The sequence below is a fragment of the Tamandua tetradactyla genome, chromosome 1 (assembly GCF_023851605.1).
Source record: "Tamandua tetradactyla isolate mTamTet1 chromosome 1, mTamTet1.pri, whole genome shotgun sequence".
Classification (NCBI taxonomy): Eukaryota; Metazoa; Chordata; class Mammalia; order Pilosa; family Myrmecophagidae; genus Tamandua; species Tamandua tetradactyla.
Window position 1 is genome coordinate 26,538,470 of NC_135327.1, and position 16,147 is coordinate 26,554,616.

The 16,147-nt window shown below is 44.1% G+C and overlaps 1 pseudogene; it reads right to left on the reverse strand.

Annotated features, from left to right (window-relative positions):
• Positions 1-11,074: 11,074 nt before the first annotated feature.
• LOC143680422 (E3 SUMO-protein ligase ZBED1-like) lies at positions 11,075-15,389 on the reverse strand (annotated as a pseudogene).
• Positions 15,390-16,147: the final 758 nt, after the last annotated feature.

Consider the following 16,147-nt stretch of genomic DNA (forward strand, 5'->3'; position numbering starts at 1 on the left):
TTGTTGTGTCTATCAGTAGATCATTCCTTTTTATTGCCTGAGTCATATTCTGTTGTACAAATATCCCACATTTTGATCATCCATCTCATGAGTTGCTGAATATCTGGGTTGGTTTCAGTGTAGAGCTGATATGACTAAAAGTGCCATGACATTTTTGCACAGGGTTTGGTGGACATGTTTTTATTTCCGAGAAGAAGAATTGCTAGGTCAAGGAGTTAATGTACTTCTAGTATTTTAGGAAACTGCCAAATTGTTTTCCAAAGTAGTTGTACCATCTCCTATGACTCCCCCAGTGCTCCCTTCCTAGCCGTGGAGCATATGTCGATTGGGCTCTGCCATGTGCTAGTCGCACATTCATGCATTCAAAAATATTTATAGAGCTTCTATCAAGTGCCAGGCATTGTTCAAGGCAGTAGGAATTCAGTAGGGAAAAAAAAAAGACAAAGTTTCTTGCCATTAACCCAGAAACCTTTTTATTTTTTGGTAGAAAATGACAAATTTGTATAGAGAAGCAAAGGACCTAGAATATCCAAAACAATTTTGAAAAGGAACAAAGTTAGAGGACTCATATGACCTGATTTCAAGATTTTTATTATGGAGTTATCAAGATGGTGTGGTATTGGTGAAAGGATAGACAACTAGATCAATGGAACCAATAGTTCAGAAAGGGTGCTGTTTTCCACAAATGGTGGTGGAACGCTTACCTGTCCATATCAAAACAAAACAAAATAATCCAAACCCCAAAACTCTTGATTTATTCCTCACACCATATAAAAAAGCTAACTTGATATGGGTTGTAGATCTTAACGTAAAACCTAAATCTTAAATAAAAAACACTCTTTGTGACTTTGGGTTGAAGAAAGATTTCTTACATAAGATGCACACACACACAAAAACATGGGCCACAAAAGGAAAAAGTTGAAACATTGGACTTCATGATAAATGCAGGGGTGGTGGTGCAATGGCGGTGCAATTGTGGCCCAGTGGCAAGAATCATTGCCTGCTGAGCTGGAGACCCGGGTTTGAGTGCCCATGCCAAAAAGAAAATATTAATAATAAAAAATAAAAGCACTCTGATCTGTAAAGGACACTATTACGATGATGAAAAGAAAAGACAGACTGGGAGAAAATATTTGCAAAACACATGTCTGAGAAAGAACTTGCATCCAGAATATATAAAGAACTTACACAGCTCAATAAGAAGAAAATAACCCAATTTAAAAAATAGGAAAAATACATGAACAGGCACTTAATCCAAAAAGAGATATGGATGGCAAATAAGCACATTTTAAAAAGATGCCCAATATCATTCATCATTAGGGAAATGCAAATTTAAAAATAGAGGGCAGCAGGAATTCTCATACATTGCTGGTGGGAATGAAAATGGTAGAGTCACTTTGAAAATAGTTTGACAGTCTCTTCTGAAGTTCAGTGTACACTCACCATGTGAACCAGCTAGATATTTTCCAAGGGAAGTAGAAACTTAGGTTCACACAAAACCTACACATGAATGCTTGTGGCAGCCTAACTCATAATCACTGAAAACCACGAATAACCCAAATCTCCATTAATTGGTGAGTGGATAAATTGTGGTACACCCATACTGGAATATGCTGAACACTACAGCAAGAAGAAGGAATGAATTCTTAACGCAAGGAACAACATGGATGAGTCTCAAAAGTCTTATGCTTAGTGAAAATAGCCAGATATAAAAAGTGACGTACTTTATGATGCCATTTGTACGCTACTTTGGAAAAGGCAAAACCAACCAAAGGTACAGAAATCAAATCAGTGGATGCATCAGAGGTAGAAGTGGGAATTGGCTACAAAAGCGCCCAGAGAACTCTTGGGGGGCATGAGGTGGCTGAAACAGTTTATATCTTGCTTGTGGTGGTGGCTGCAGGACTGGGCATTTGACAAAACCCATAGAACTGCACACCTAAAAAGGGGAATTATATAGGTAAATTATACCCTTGTGAAACTGACTTTAAAAAAGAAAACTACCTGTATGGAGCTTTTCATCTAGCAGCCATAATTGTGAGGGATTTCTGCTCATGGTATTTCCCTCCCTGACCCCCCTGACTGTTTTATATGTTTCCTTGTGTTTCATTGCTGTTGTTGGATGCTGTATGGCGGGGTCACATTTCATTGTTTTACCATGTGAGTATCATGTAATTGCAGCACTATTTGTTGAATTTTTATTTGTTTGGTTTTGTTTGTCTTTTTGGGAAGTGCATGGAATGGGAATCGAACCTAGGTCTCCTACATAGCAGGCAATTGTTCGTGTTTTCTTTTTGCATGGACAGGCACTGGAAATTGAACCCGGGTTTGCGGAATGGCAGAAGAGAACTCTGCCTGCTGAGTCACCGTGGCTAGCCCGATTCTTTGTGTTTTAAGATGAGCTGGGGGAGATGTTTTTGTGTCCACTGCCAAATGACATCATCCTTGCTTTTTACTTCCCTCTTCAATCTTCAAGGTCCTACTTGGACATGGCAAAAGTTGCCATTTTCTGGTGTATTTTCTGGTTTGTGCTTTGCCTGGCTTTCCTTGTGGGAATGGTAAGGATCAGTGTCTTTGGGGCTGGGTACCTGGTGGCCTTTGGATACTTCCTGCTGCAAGGAAGCCACCTCCTCCTGCAGCCCATGAAAGTCTGTTCTCTGACCTTGGGCCCACCTGATTGCCTTCTCTGTGCTCTCGGATGCCGTGAAGACGCTCCTGTTGATTTGGTATAGTCCTTTCAAGGCTACTCTTTGTTTTTCTAGCCTGACTGTCTTAATACCCTAAAAAGGTACTGCCAAAATCAACAGGGATCTTAAAAGGCCTTTTTCAAGAGTGTGTTTACTAAAGGTGGGAAAATGTAAAATGAGCCTCAATCTGTCATGCATGAAGCAGCCTGCTCTTTTTGGAGTAGCTTTTGATTATGAAGAGCTCTGAATCTAAAAGAAATCAAGAGGTAAGAGGAGGAAGTGCAATAGAAAGAATGCTTTATGAACCAGCTAATACCTAGCGACTGCTCCCCAGTGAATCTGGTGTTTGCTCATCGCCATAGAACACACCCTCTTAGCTGTGTATTTCAAGGTGCAGTTGCTTCTGAATAACACAGAGCAAAGTGGATTAATCTAGCAGTTTGGAGTTTAGAGAATCCATGGGTCTGAGAACTGGAAGGGGCCTCAAGAGATCATTTGGTTCATCTACTACCACCACCATCCCCAACCCACCTCAGTAAGACAGAAGACTTCCACGTTCCAGATGAAGGCAGAGGCATGAGCACCATCAGCTAGTCTAGAGAACACAAGACCTCCACCTCCAGACCCTCAGTGCTGGATTTTTGCCTGGGCTGCTCTGCCCAGCGTATGAACTTCCAACTCAGCTGTGCATTAAAACTCTTCTCAGCATAATGGAGTCATTCTTTGGAGGTTCTGAAGCCTCAGGTCATCATTCAGAATCTGGGTCCTTGTTGGCCTGAAACTGCTGAGTGATTGCCTGTCAGATAAACTAGCTTTTACTGTAATGGTGACATTTGTATTACTAATTTATCTTATTGCATCTCCGTGGACTGAGATAGCACAGCATCCCTTAGTGCAATACATCTTAGCACTTCACCCTCCTAATGGCCAATAGGTCTTTTTATATAAAAAACATGAAGAGCGTGAAGAGTGGGAAGGAGTCCTTAGAGATGACGCATTTACTGTGCAGATGAGAACATCGAGAACGAGAGAAGCTCAATGATCCACTCTTGGCCACGCAATTGCTCATGGCCACTCAATTTCTTAAACTTGGTCCTTATCAACATAACAGAGTCTTCCCATAGCCTCTGGGTTCAGCCCCCTTTATATCTGGAACATAATTAGACCTCTGTGGCTAATTACCCAGATGCTGCCCTTCTGGGTGGTGAGTCCACTTGAGGGTCCAACTGAAGACACAAATGAAAGATGGCTGTGGGGAGGCTGGGCTGGAGGACCATTGCTGCCAAGGAGAATGGTGAGGCTCTTCCATGCTTCTCCCCTGGCCCTTAGGTTGGTGCAATTGGTGCATGTGTGTTCCTGGAGAAGTTGCTCAAGACCTGCTGCTGGCTTGTCTACAGTTTTGGCGTGTACTGCCCAGTGAAAGGGTATCGATTGGGTAAGGACCCCACCTGTTCACCAACACATTATAGATGTGGCCCCAGGGACACAAACACTCAGAAAAGTTGAAAGAATAGTATAAGGATCACCTGCATAACCCAACCCTAGATAATCATTGTTTATTCTGCCATATTGGCTTTTTTTGTGCGGGTGGGTGGGTACGGGCATAGGTATTTTTGAAAAGTCATTGGAAAGAAAGGTGCAGACATGAAGGCATCCTCCCACATGACCACAATATTATCAGTACACCCAAAGAAAATGGACTCAAATTCCCTAATATCATCTAATATCCAGTTGACATTCCAATGGCCCCAGGTGTTCCAAAATTGCCAGTGTTTTCTGGAATCAGGATCCAATCAATGTTTGTGGGTTGCATTTGACTGTGTGGCCAGACCACTCTGTAAAAGGACATTGAGAAAAGCCACAATGGGGAGGTGTCCATTCTTTTAGGGGAAAAATGAAAAGGAGAGAGTGGGGCTCTGACAGCAAAGGCTCTGCCGTCAGACCATTGCCCTGCCAATGGCAGCTGTGCCCTCTGGCTGATGGCCTCTGCACTTTGGGGACATTCCTGCTCTATGCCACTGTGCCGCAGCAGAATTTGCGAAACTCCAACTACTTAATTCCCTAGAATTCTGGCCTAGTTAGAGAGGAAAGCACCCTGGGTTCTGACCAACTGAAGCTGTAATTGGCTCTCTTTTATGAATGAAAGCAAAGGGGAGAGGAATTTAATTTAGTTCTTGCCTCTGAGTGATATCTTGGACTAGACCCTCACTCTCTCTCTCTCTCTCTCTCAGTTTATCAAGAAGATATGTGAGGGCAAATCTCCCATCTTGCACAGACAAATCTGGAGGTCGGGGCTTAGTGCTGCAGCCACAGAGAATAGGCTTTTGTACATCACAGTGGGGTTCGGAGACGGAAGGCTCTCAAGCTGCATGGATTACCAATTCCATTCTGTCTATCAGGTCTGTGCTGTTTATCCCCAAGGGAAGGCCATGGCAGCTTTCTGCATGAGTCACCTCAAGGAGCCAGGAGTGGGTGGGAAAAGACTCCAGGAAGAGACAGCACAGACGGAGTGGAGAGAAATAGGTATGCTTCTCCAGCCCTGACCTCGCCCTTTCCCCTAGAAAATCAGCCACTTTGGTGGGATGGGAAGAAAGGAGAAGAGGAAAGAATAGAACAGTCCAGAAGGGAGCAGAGAGGGGTTGGCCCAGACTAGACCTGGGTCCTTTCATTCTGAGTGGGGGCCCCTCCCAGGCACTGGGTGACTGGCTTCATGACTCTGTTTTCCTGTTTCCTGTGCAACCCTCCCTGAGTTTGCCCTATGAACCCCTGAAACATGAAGCAGGGATCCTTTGGGACACTGTGGGCTTCACCTTTCTGCTAATCCAGTGGTGCATCTTCCTGAGCTGTTACCACGTGTATGTGATAGCCAATCTGAAGGCTGCCAAAGCCTTGACATGCGAGTACTGAGATAAGGACATTACATTTTAGGGGTTCAGTTAGACACAACAGACCTTTAATCAAAGGATCACAAGACTTGAGAAATCACAGAACTCTCAGGCCACTTCATCTTACCCTTCCTTGACAGAAGAGGAGCTGCAGTCCAGAGTGGGCCATCTTACTGGGGTTGCTCAGCTGACTGAGAGCAAGCAGGGCTGACTTCATCAGCCTCTCCTCCCAGTGCTCTTTTCACCACACTCCGCTCCCTCCCAAGCTGGGGTCTTGACTCTGATCATCTTCTCAGGGCCTCCAACCATGAAGGGCCAGGATCCCTTGGAGATACTGACAGAGGAAGGACAAAGGGAAAGGTCCAGCTTCTCATTTTGCCAACCTCAGGCTACATTGTGTCAACCCAATAGCAATGAGGGCCAAGTACAGCTCAGAGTCAAAAGGAAGTCATGTGGAGTCTGCAGGTCAACCCAATCCTGCCCTGTGACCCAGGATCTGGGAAACTTTCTGGAAACCTCTTGAACCTCAGGCATTTGACTTTTTAAAAAATGTCTGCTTGACCAATTTGTCTAACAGTTTCTTCTAGTGAAAAATTCCTGTTCTGATACCAAGCTGATCATCTAATGACCCTAGATCCATACTCTTTAATTGATGAGCAACTCTTTGGAGTTGGACCTCATGCTGCATTGTAACACTCTGCCAAAGGGAAGGGAAAGACATGATTTAAAAGGAATTACACCATCCATTTCAGCGGTGCAGACCAACTGTCCGGTCTCCAGATAAACTGGTGATTAAATAGGGTCCCCCAAACTTGATGGCTTCTCACCCTAAAACTCTACTGAGCACATCAGTCTTCGTACATGTTGTGAGGAGTGTTCATTAGTTTGAAAAGTTTCCATGGTTTATTACATGTCTGACCTTGATCTGGGGCTAAACTTGGTCTTTGTAGTTTGGAGGTTTCTGTTCTTTGGAGAGAAAATATGAAAAGGATTCCTTTTGAGCAGCCAGAGATATCTCTGCTGTTAAATGAATAATTGATACAATTTGGCTCTCTAAATTTTGGCACAAAAACTAGTAGTGACTTTTTATTAGCAGAATCTGCAAAGGTGTTACCTCAGCTAAAATGATCTTTTAAACTTATTTTTTGCACGAACAGTGGTGCTGAGCTGTTGGAGCTGTCTCTGAGCAAAGCATTGGAGCACTGTGAAGAAGAGGAGAAAAGTCTAGATTGGTCATGATGAAACAGTCAGTTGGCTTTTCTTTCTTTCTTTCTTTTTTCATTCTGGAAGCATACTCTTTCCAAAGAATCTGCGATCATATTATTGCTTGATTCTTTCTTTGTTATAGGCTTCTCCCCACCCCCAATTTCCTTTCTTTCTCTTATTTTTGAATTTCACCAAGAGGAAGAGCCTGCAGTAAGACTGGAAATGTACCAGGCTTCAGAGCATGGGGCACTAATGAGTTATAAATGTGGGTCAATCAGTGGTTGAAGGTGGCAAAAATTGCAGGCTGATTGTTCTGAGAGAACAAAGACGAAACTCTTGAGTATGATGGGAACATGGGTTTCCCTGGTTTGAACCATCACCTAATGGAATTCTTAGATGAAGAAGTATTGTTTTGAGGTCTTGACAGCTCAGATTCTCTGCTTTGACCAAACCTGTTAACCCCCAAACAGGCCACATGCTTTCCTGGGTCCGAGGCTCAGTTCAAGCTGTCTTTTGCTTAGAGGGGCCACCTGCGGCTCCATTCAGCCAAGACCTTGGTCCATCCTTCAATGCCTCATTTACTGCAGTACAGTACACCTTTACCCCACCCCTGTGACACACAGGAAGGTCCTAGGTGGTACACAGATGAACATCTTTTCATTTAATAGTTATTTTTTTAAGTGCACCTTAAGGGGTGGGCTGGTTTGAAGCTGTTATATACCCAAGAAAAGTCATGTTCTTCTAATCTACTCTTGGGGGGCAGACTTATAATTTGGTGGGATCTTTTGATTAGGTTATTTCCAAGGAACTATGACCCCACCCGTTCAAGGTGGTTCTTAACCCACTTACTGGAGTCCCTTAAGAGGACATTTTAAAAATATATTTTTATTGTAAACAACAAACAAATATACATTCTTGACATATAAACATTCTCAACATGGTTACAATCAATGGCTCACAATTATTACATAGTTGTGTATTCATCACCATGATCATTCTTTTGAACATTTGCATCTCTCCAGCAAAAGAAATAAAAAAGAAAAAAGATAAACCTCCTACATGCCATACCCCTTAACCCTCCCTCTCCTTTTACAGAGAACACTGACATTTGGAAATGCTTGGTAAGCCAACACAGAGAGCAGATACTTGGAGACAGAATGTCCCAGGAGATGAAAAAGTAGGACCCACAGGATCCAAGAGAGCCATTTTGAAACCAATCCAGGAGAAAAAGATCAGCAAATGTCACTATGTGCCTTCTCATGTGACAGAGAACCCCCAGATGCAATCAGCCTTTCTTGAGTGAAGGTATCCTTTTGTTGATGCCTTAATTTGGACATTTTCATGGCCTTAGAACTGTAGATTTATAACCTAATAAAACCCCTGTGTAGAAGCCAATCCATATGTGGTATATTGCTTTTTGGCAGCATTAGCAAACCGAAACAGATTTTGGTGCCAGAAAAGTGGGGTGCTGTGAAATGCCACTACCAAAAATGCTGGAATGGCTTTATAAATAGATAAGGAGAAGATTCTGGAGGAATTATGAGATGCTTGAGGGAGAAGGCCTAGATTGCTTTTGAAGAGAACATTGGTAAGAATATGGACTCGAAGGATACTTCCAATGAGACCAATAGAATTCCAATAGAATTGATGAATTTGTTGCAAACTGGAGGAAAGGTGACCCTTGTTTTAAGGTGGCAGAGAATTTGGCGAAATTAAGTATTGGTGTTGAATGGAAGGTAGAATTTGAAAGTGATGAGCTGGGATATCTAGCTGAGGAAATTTCCAAACTAAATGTGGGAAATGCAGCCTGTTTTCTCCTTTCAGCTTATAGTAAAATGTGACAGGAAAAGGACAACCTGAGAACTGAACTCTTGGGTACAACGAAACCAGAAATTGATGATCTAGAAAATTCTGGGTTTCCAGAAAATGAGATCCCAGAGGCTAATGCCCCACATGGGGATTTAACCAGACATGGAACCAGTCAGCCATTTCAGCATAAGCCAGGATTGGAGATGGAGATATCTAGAAAGGATTTGTAGAAAATCCTATTGTCAGATGGTTGTAATCCATATGTATGGCATGGAAAACTGACAAGAGTGTTGTGAGATCTATATAAATGAAACTACTGCCAGTTGGGATGGAAAAGGGACAAACTGAAGGAAAAATGACTTTAGAGGCAGAATCATGGAAGCTAAGGTCTGGAGCCAGGAAATCTCACACCAGGAGAGTGGATCCACCCATGCATGTGAAGAGGGTGAGTTTGCCCCAGAGGCAGAGAGAGGGTGGAAAAGCGTTGCCACCTGAGGCCTCAGAGAGGGTGGAACAGATTCCCCAGGAATTGGGGAGAACCTGGCCACCACCCCATTGTTCTGAAGGGGTTGAACTTGTACCCTGGAGGTGGCAGAGAGTCCAGGTGCCACCCAGATGCTTGAGGAGGGTGGGGCCAAGAACAAAGTGGTGTCCCCACCACTTCCCAGTGTTGCAACCCTCATCCCAGTGTTTGGAGAGAAAAGGGCCACTGTGTAAGCCCTTGGAAAGGGTGAGACTGTTGCTTTCTCAAGCCCCAAGGATGAAACATCATTCTATAAATGACACTCAGACTTTGAAATCTAATGGAGTATGCCCTGCAGGTTTTCAGAATTGTTTCAGTCCGGTGACCCCTGTTTTCCTGACAATAGCTTCCTATGGCAATGAGAATGCTTATCCCATGACTGTCCTGCCTTTGTATATTGGAAGCAGATTACTTGTTTTAAGTTATTCAGCCAAAGGAGTATTTCAATTAAGGACAAATCACACCTGTATCTGATTTGATAAGATTTTGTACTGTTTTTCACTTTGTATTGTTACTGAAATGATTTAAGGTTTTTGTGATATTGTAATGGAATGGACGTATTTTGCATTTGGAGAAAACATGTCTTTTGGAGGATCCAGAGGTTGTATCGTGCTAGTTTGAAGCTGTTATGTACCCCCCAGAAAAGCCATGTTCTTCTAATCCAATCTTTTGAGGGAAGACCTTTTGGGAGTGGGACCTTTTGATTAAGTTGTTTCCATGGAGATGTGACCCACCCAATTGTGGGTGGAACCTTTTATGTGTGTGTGTGTTTTAAAATATATATTATAAAAAAATTTAAATGTATCCTAGTATGAATAAAATAGCATAATTGACTGTTTTGAATCCATCAGCCAGCTTCAACAATTATCAATCTTCAACGTTGTTAATATTTTTTTCATTTATACCTCCACCATCATCCCCTATATTATTTTTAATTAAAATTTTATTGAGATAATTGTAGATTCACATTCAGTTATATGAAACAATACAGAGAAATCAGTTTCCCTCAACGGCAACATTTTGCAAAACTATAGTACAATATCACAAGTAGATATTGACATTGATATAATCAAATAATCTTATTTGTAATTTACTTTACTTGTACTCATTCACTTGTGTGTGTGTATAAATATGGATATAAAATCCACAAACTTTTAAGTAAACTTCAGGCACCATAATTCCCCTAGAATAATTACAGTATGTATCTTTATAAAATAAGGACTCTTTTTTTTTGCTATATATGTATATATATATAATGAATATATGTTATATGTACATATGTGCTAGCATCGTATGCTTATTTTTATTTTTTGCATGGGCAGGTATCAGGAATTGAACCTGGATCTCTTGCATGGCAGGCAAGAACTCTGTCAAAGAGCCACCATTGCCTGCCTTATTTTTAAACATTTTCATCAAGCTCAAAATTTGTCCCTGTATTTTCAAGGGCATTTTTTTTTTTTTTTTTTTTTTTTTTTTGCTAAAGGTGTTTCCTGAGTTTCCCCAGGCAAGGCTCCCCCTTAAACTAAAATGTAAACATGTATTCATTTATCTCCAGGTCACTAAACGGAGGTCTCAGCTGCTTGGAGGGGCTCCTTCACTTCTGCCTGAAGTTTTTATTTTTCTCTAATGCATTCCAGTTCCTCCCATGGAAAGCGTGAATGGTATGGAATGTGTAAGTATTTGGGAAGCAAAACAGCCTGCAAACACTACTTCTCCTGGGGACTTTTTAGCATTAGCCATTTCTGTGCAGGCTCCACAAACAGACGTCCAATTTCCACTTTTCTCAAGGATGAGAGGAAAGGATGGGACAGACAGAGTCCCCCAAAATATGCTCACTCTGCTGTCTCTCATATTTCATTTTCCCTCTTTTTCCCGTCGCTTACCAAGACGGCAGACCCAGGTGAATGCTCAAGCCACCTGAGACAATACGTTGGGGAAGTGTTTATAGCCAAGCATCTGACCGGTCACTCCCTGGAAACTCGTAAGGCTGGACTCCCGTGTGTCCCCGTGTGACTACACGAATCCACCAAGCTTGATCGCAAAGACCACTGGACGTTGACAGCCACGCCCAGTGGGACAGCCTGCTCATGGTCCGGGCCCCACTCTTCCTTATCCTCGTCCTCAGGCTCTGCCTCTGCCCTGCTCTGCAAGTTCTCGTACAGGCAGATCTGCTCATCCATGTGTGCTGGGGCCAGCTGGTTCCTCCTGGCACTTACCATGTTGGCTGAGGAGCCAAAGAGCTGCTCAGGGAAGACGTGGAAGGCTGCCACACACCAGTATTTCTGCAGCACCTTGGGGAGCACTGGAGCCAGGGCCACGTGGCCCAACCACCACTTGAGGAGGTCCTCATTGAGGTCAAGCACCTTCTGCGACTTGAAGCTGCTCAGCTCCTCTGCCACCAGGGCGTGACACTCTTGGTTCTCCATGTTCCCTGACCAAGAAGATCTCGACCAGCATATTGTTGATGACACTGGTGGGTGGCAGCATGGGGGCCAGTGCAAGTTTCTTGACTGGGGTCTCCTTCGGCCAGGGGTACATCTTTTCCTCTGGGGCCTGGAAGCCACCACCTTTGGTCTTGTCCAGCAGGCTCCTGGCCTCCTCCACCATCCTGTTCTCCATTAGATGCCTCTCATAGGCAGAGAGGAAGGACAGCTTCTTGTAGCATGGGTCCAGGAAGGTGACTCTGTTCAGGAACATGTTGATCTCGGGTGTCTCTTGGTAGGTCTTGGAGAGCTCTTTTGCAGTCACTTCCTTGGCAATGCTGATCTCCTTGGGATCTGTTTCCTTGACGTTGAGCATTGTGTTCAGTGTCATGTGCAGGAAGGGCTTTACCATGCTGATTATGGGGTACCTGGACACAAATGGCATCTCAGCCACCTGCTTGAAGGGCTGTGGCAGCTCCACCAGCCCTTCTACCATGGCCTCCAGCATGAGGTGGTGGTTGTTCCTGTCCTCCACCAGCAAGGCTGCAATAACAAACTGCTGCTCCTTAAGACACTGCAGCATGGCCAGTAGAGCTGCTCCACCAGGCCACATGGTCGCTGAACAGCATGCAGCGGCCAGTGCTCTACTGCTTCTGCTTCTCATACAGCATGAACATGGCCACAGCAGATTGCTGGAAGTACTCCACCAGCCAGCAGCACCTGGGCAGCAGCGTGGCCGAGTTGGGCAGCTGGAAGGCCTGCCGGATGCCCCTGTTGAACGTCTGCCCCAAGCACGGCATGTGGCCTTGGCCACATCCTTGCCGTAGTGGGTGGTGGCCCCAAAGACCTTGGTGTTGATGCCTCAATCAATGAAGGCCTCATAGGGAATCCAGGTGATGGTCTATGCTGTGTTCTCCTCTGGCACCTCGAAGGTCTTGAGGCACCTGGAGCTGACGGAGAGGCAGTTGGGGAAGACGCTACTGAGGAAGTGGACAACCAGTGTGATGTAGGTCAGGTTCTGGTTGTTACTTCTCCACGTCTTGGTGGAGATGTGCATCAGGGGACGTGGGCACGCTCCTTGACCTGACTGCACCGTAATTCCCTGGGATGGCCTTGCTGCAGAACTTCTGGCTGGACAGCTCATGCTGGGGTCTGCCATCTTCAGCAGGTCTTGAAGGTGGGCTCATTCACGATGCAGGTCGGGTAGAGGTCCCTGCAAATGAGGCCGATGACCATGGGGGTCAGCTCCTGCTGCTTCTTGGCTCTTGTAGCTGTGGCCAGGTTTCATGATGAGTGCGTCTTGTGCCAAGGCTGCAGCCGCTGCCTGCTGGAGCGACTCAGACTTGAGCTTGGAGAGGGCGGTGGCGAATGCCTGTGCGTCAGCTCCGTGTTGCTCTTGACAAACTTGCAGAACTCATCAGGGTTGATTCTTCTCCAGGTGGTAGGAAAGGTGGGACGTGTTTCCAGTTTTAGGGGAAAAGACAAGCACTGAAACCAACAAAATGGCAAAGGATCTTGATGGTGGAGGAGAAAATGGCTCCTTCTGTTTATCTTCAATTGCCAGGATGGAAAAAATAAAAGCAAAGCAAAAGAAAATTGCCACTCTGCAGCAAGCCGGCAGAGGTCCTGAGGCCTTGACCGTCAGCACCAGCCGCTGGCTTGGAATGAAGCTGCAGGAATGGCCGACATAAAAGGTGAGATGCCGTAACCTTGGGCACCAGGGGGTCACCTGTCCCCAGTGCTCTTGAAAGAGGAACATTAAACCGATTCCTGGACTACCAAGCATCTACCTCCATATCACCCCAGGAGCCAAGAAGAAAATAGATTTCTTCCTTTGGCACTGTGGCAAAATGGAAATGCCTTTTTGCCTGATGTGTCTGAAGAGTTTAGATTTGGAATCCTGCTTTGAGTCAAAATTCTGAACCCAAACCAAAGTTTTAGAATGGACCCTCCTCTGTTTGCAAAATAAAAACACCCCCGGTTAAGAAGTGTCCTTTCTGCTTGCGTCCTGGTTGTCTGCAAATTTGTTGTTTGCTTAAATGGCATTTTCTGCCTTTTTGGAGATTTTTCAGAAGACAGGACTTCCTCAAAGAGCCAGGTGGCTAAAGGAGAAAGGAGTTTCATCTTTTCATTGGTCGTGAAGTAAATAAAATATCTTTTGAAAGTTGTTACTTTTAAATTAGACTGGATTTTCTCTTCCCTTGAGTTGACCAAGTTAAAGACAAGGCAATCAAGCACTTAAGGCGACGCCTCTTTATCTGACAATTTACGTGCAGGGTGAGATATATGGTTTAATCTTCCTAATCGGGGAACAGACCATCTGAATAAGTGACAAGACTGAATTATGATTTTTTTTAAGAAAAGATAGTTCATTTTAGTACTTTCAGGTTCAAGAAATCACTGGAGCTGGTCTCCTAAAGTGCTGCTCAGTGAAGTCTCCCTGGGGAGTCTTCTTGAGACAGAGAAAAGAATGGCCCATAAGCTTAGGTACTGATGTTCAAGGGGACTTGAATGTACTTGAAAATAGCATATTATTCTAAGTCTTTAATACATTCCCTTTTCAAATTTTATCTGCACTAATTAATTTGCCCAAACGAATTGTTGTGCAAGGTGGTGGGAACGAAGAGTAAAAAATGGCCTACGAGTGGAATCCGATTTCTCCAGCAGATGAAGCCAGTGCAAATTTTATTCTGCCCCTTTTTTGAGGGATCATAGCCTGTTCGGGATGGCAATGGCTGATGGAGTTTGGGCTTCCACTGTGTTCAGATGACCTCAGCATGATGGAAAATGAAGAAGAGAGAAAGTGGTGGTGGCCTTGGTGAAGCATCCTTCCAGTAAGTGGGCTGTTGGAAGTCTAAGTATTGGAGGCTGGTTGGGCCAGGTGGCCAGCCTTCCTCGGTTCCAGGGGTCCCTGAAAGTGGCCCATTCACTGGGAAACACCTACCATTTTACACAGCCAGGATGGTGGTCAGGAGGCAGGCAGATGGCTCACACTTTCCACGCGAGTCCATCTCATCTCTCAGAAATGAAAAACTGAATGCCCTTTGTGATGGTAGAATAGAACGGTCCCCTCTGTCTACTCAGGGGTAGCATGCTGTCATTACCATCAAGTTATAAGCACAGTGGCTCTGAGCCCCTGCAGCAGAGAAAGACAGAGGACTGGAGAAGCTGTGGCTGGTGAGGAGGATTGATAGTAAAGCAAAGAATGGGCACCCACAGGGGTCTTATGTGAATTATCAATATAAATGAGTAATTTTAACATCTAACAGGGAAAAAAGGTAAACCTGTTTGGACACAGCTCATTTCTGTTGCAGCATGTGCCAGACGGGAGGAAAGTTCATGCATACAATGGCATGCCCACCAATTCAAGACATGAAACGTGGCTTGGCAAGGCTTGGCTTGTCAAGAGTTCTATAGGCAGAGGGACAAAAGGTTGTACGTTCTGGTCTCATTTTTGGATGTGTTTCTAAGTTATTGCAGATGGCAGCTATAGCCTCTTCCAGTCCGATAGTGAGGTAGAAGAGTCAAAAGAAGGAAGTGAGGAAGAAATGAAAGACCATGTGCCAATGCCTTAAATAGCTCTCCAGGTAATTTTTCTTTGAGTATGACACAAGCACTAACTTAAGTGCAGGAGCTTCCCACAGTGGTTTGCATAGAGACAAAGATTTGCTTTGGCAGCACTCCACGCCAGTGGAAAGGCACATGCAACATTGGTGCATGCCAGAGGCACAGCTGGGTCCACACACCATAAGCCAGAATTTGTGGAACAAAAGGCTTTAGCCCAGGTTCATGTGGATTCTTCTGGGGGAATTTCTAAATATAAATATAACAAACTGTTGAGTACAAGACCCGCCATTGCGGGTACTTGGTGTTTGTTTATCTGTAATCAGGCAGTGAGCTCGAAATACACCTTTTCCCCCCAGGAGGCTCCCTTCTGGGTAGTTGGGAGAAGTGGCGGGATCATGAGGAAGGCTAATTTTGTTTCAAAGCAGTTTAACATCTTGGAATGAATTACTTCTATCACAAATACCTGTAAATGAAGTGGGGAGCAGGGGGTACTTATCAGGATGCCAACCACCTCTTTTGGGTATTTCAAGTAAACAGATTTTTAAAGCATAAATTATTTGAAGAAGGACGTTATTCCCTTCTGCACTATGTGTGTGTGTGTGTGTGTGTGTGTGTGTGTGTCTATTGCATTCTTATTATTTAGAGCTTTTATTAAGTGTGAATTTTAATTGAAAGTAATTAGAAAAAAATTTAAGGAAGGAAAAAGAACCCCATATGTCAGCTACTCTCCTGTCTTTGGAGATTCTTGTTGGTTTTTTTGTTTCCTTTTGGCAAAGCCAGAACTACTTAAGGCAGAGACGAAAAAGGCCGTTGCCCCGTTTTAGCTTTTATACCAAGCAGCACTGACTTTTCCGGGAATAGGGAGCGAGATCATCCAATGAAATTCCGCTTAGGGTTGACTTTGATGTTGTGATGTCTAGATGCAACTTTAAACATCTTTTAAATTCACAAACCACTCCTAAGAGCCTTTCTCTTCTAAAAGGAAATTACTTGGAACAAATATGACATCGATTTTCCATCTCCCTTGATTAGTCTCATTTGGTCTGA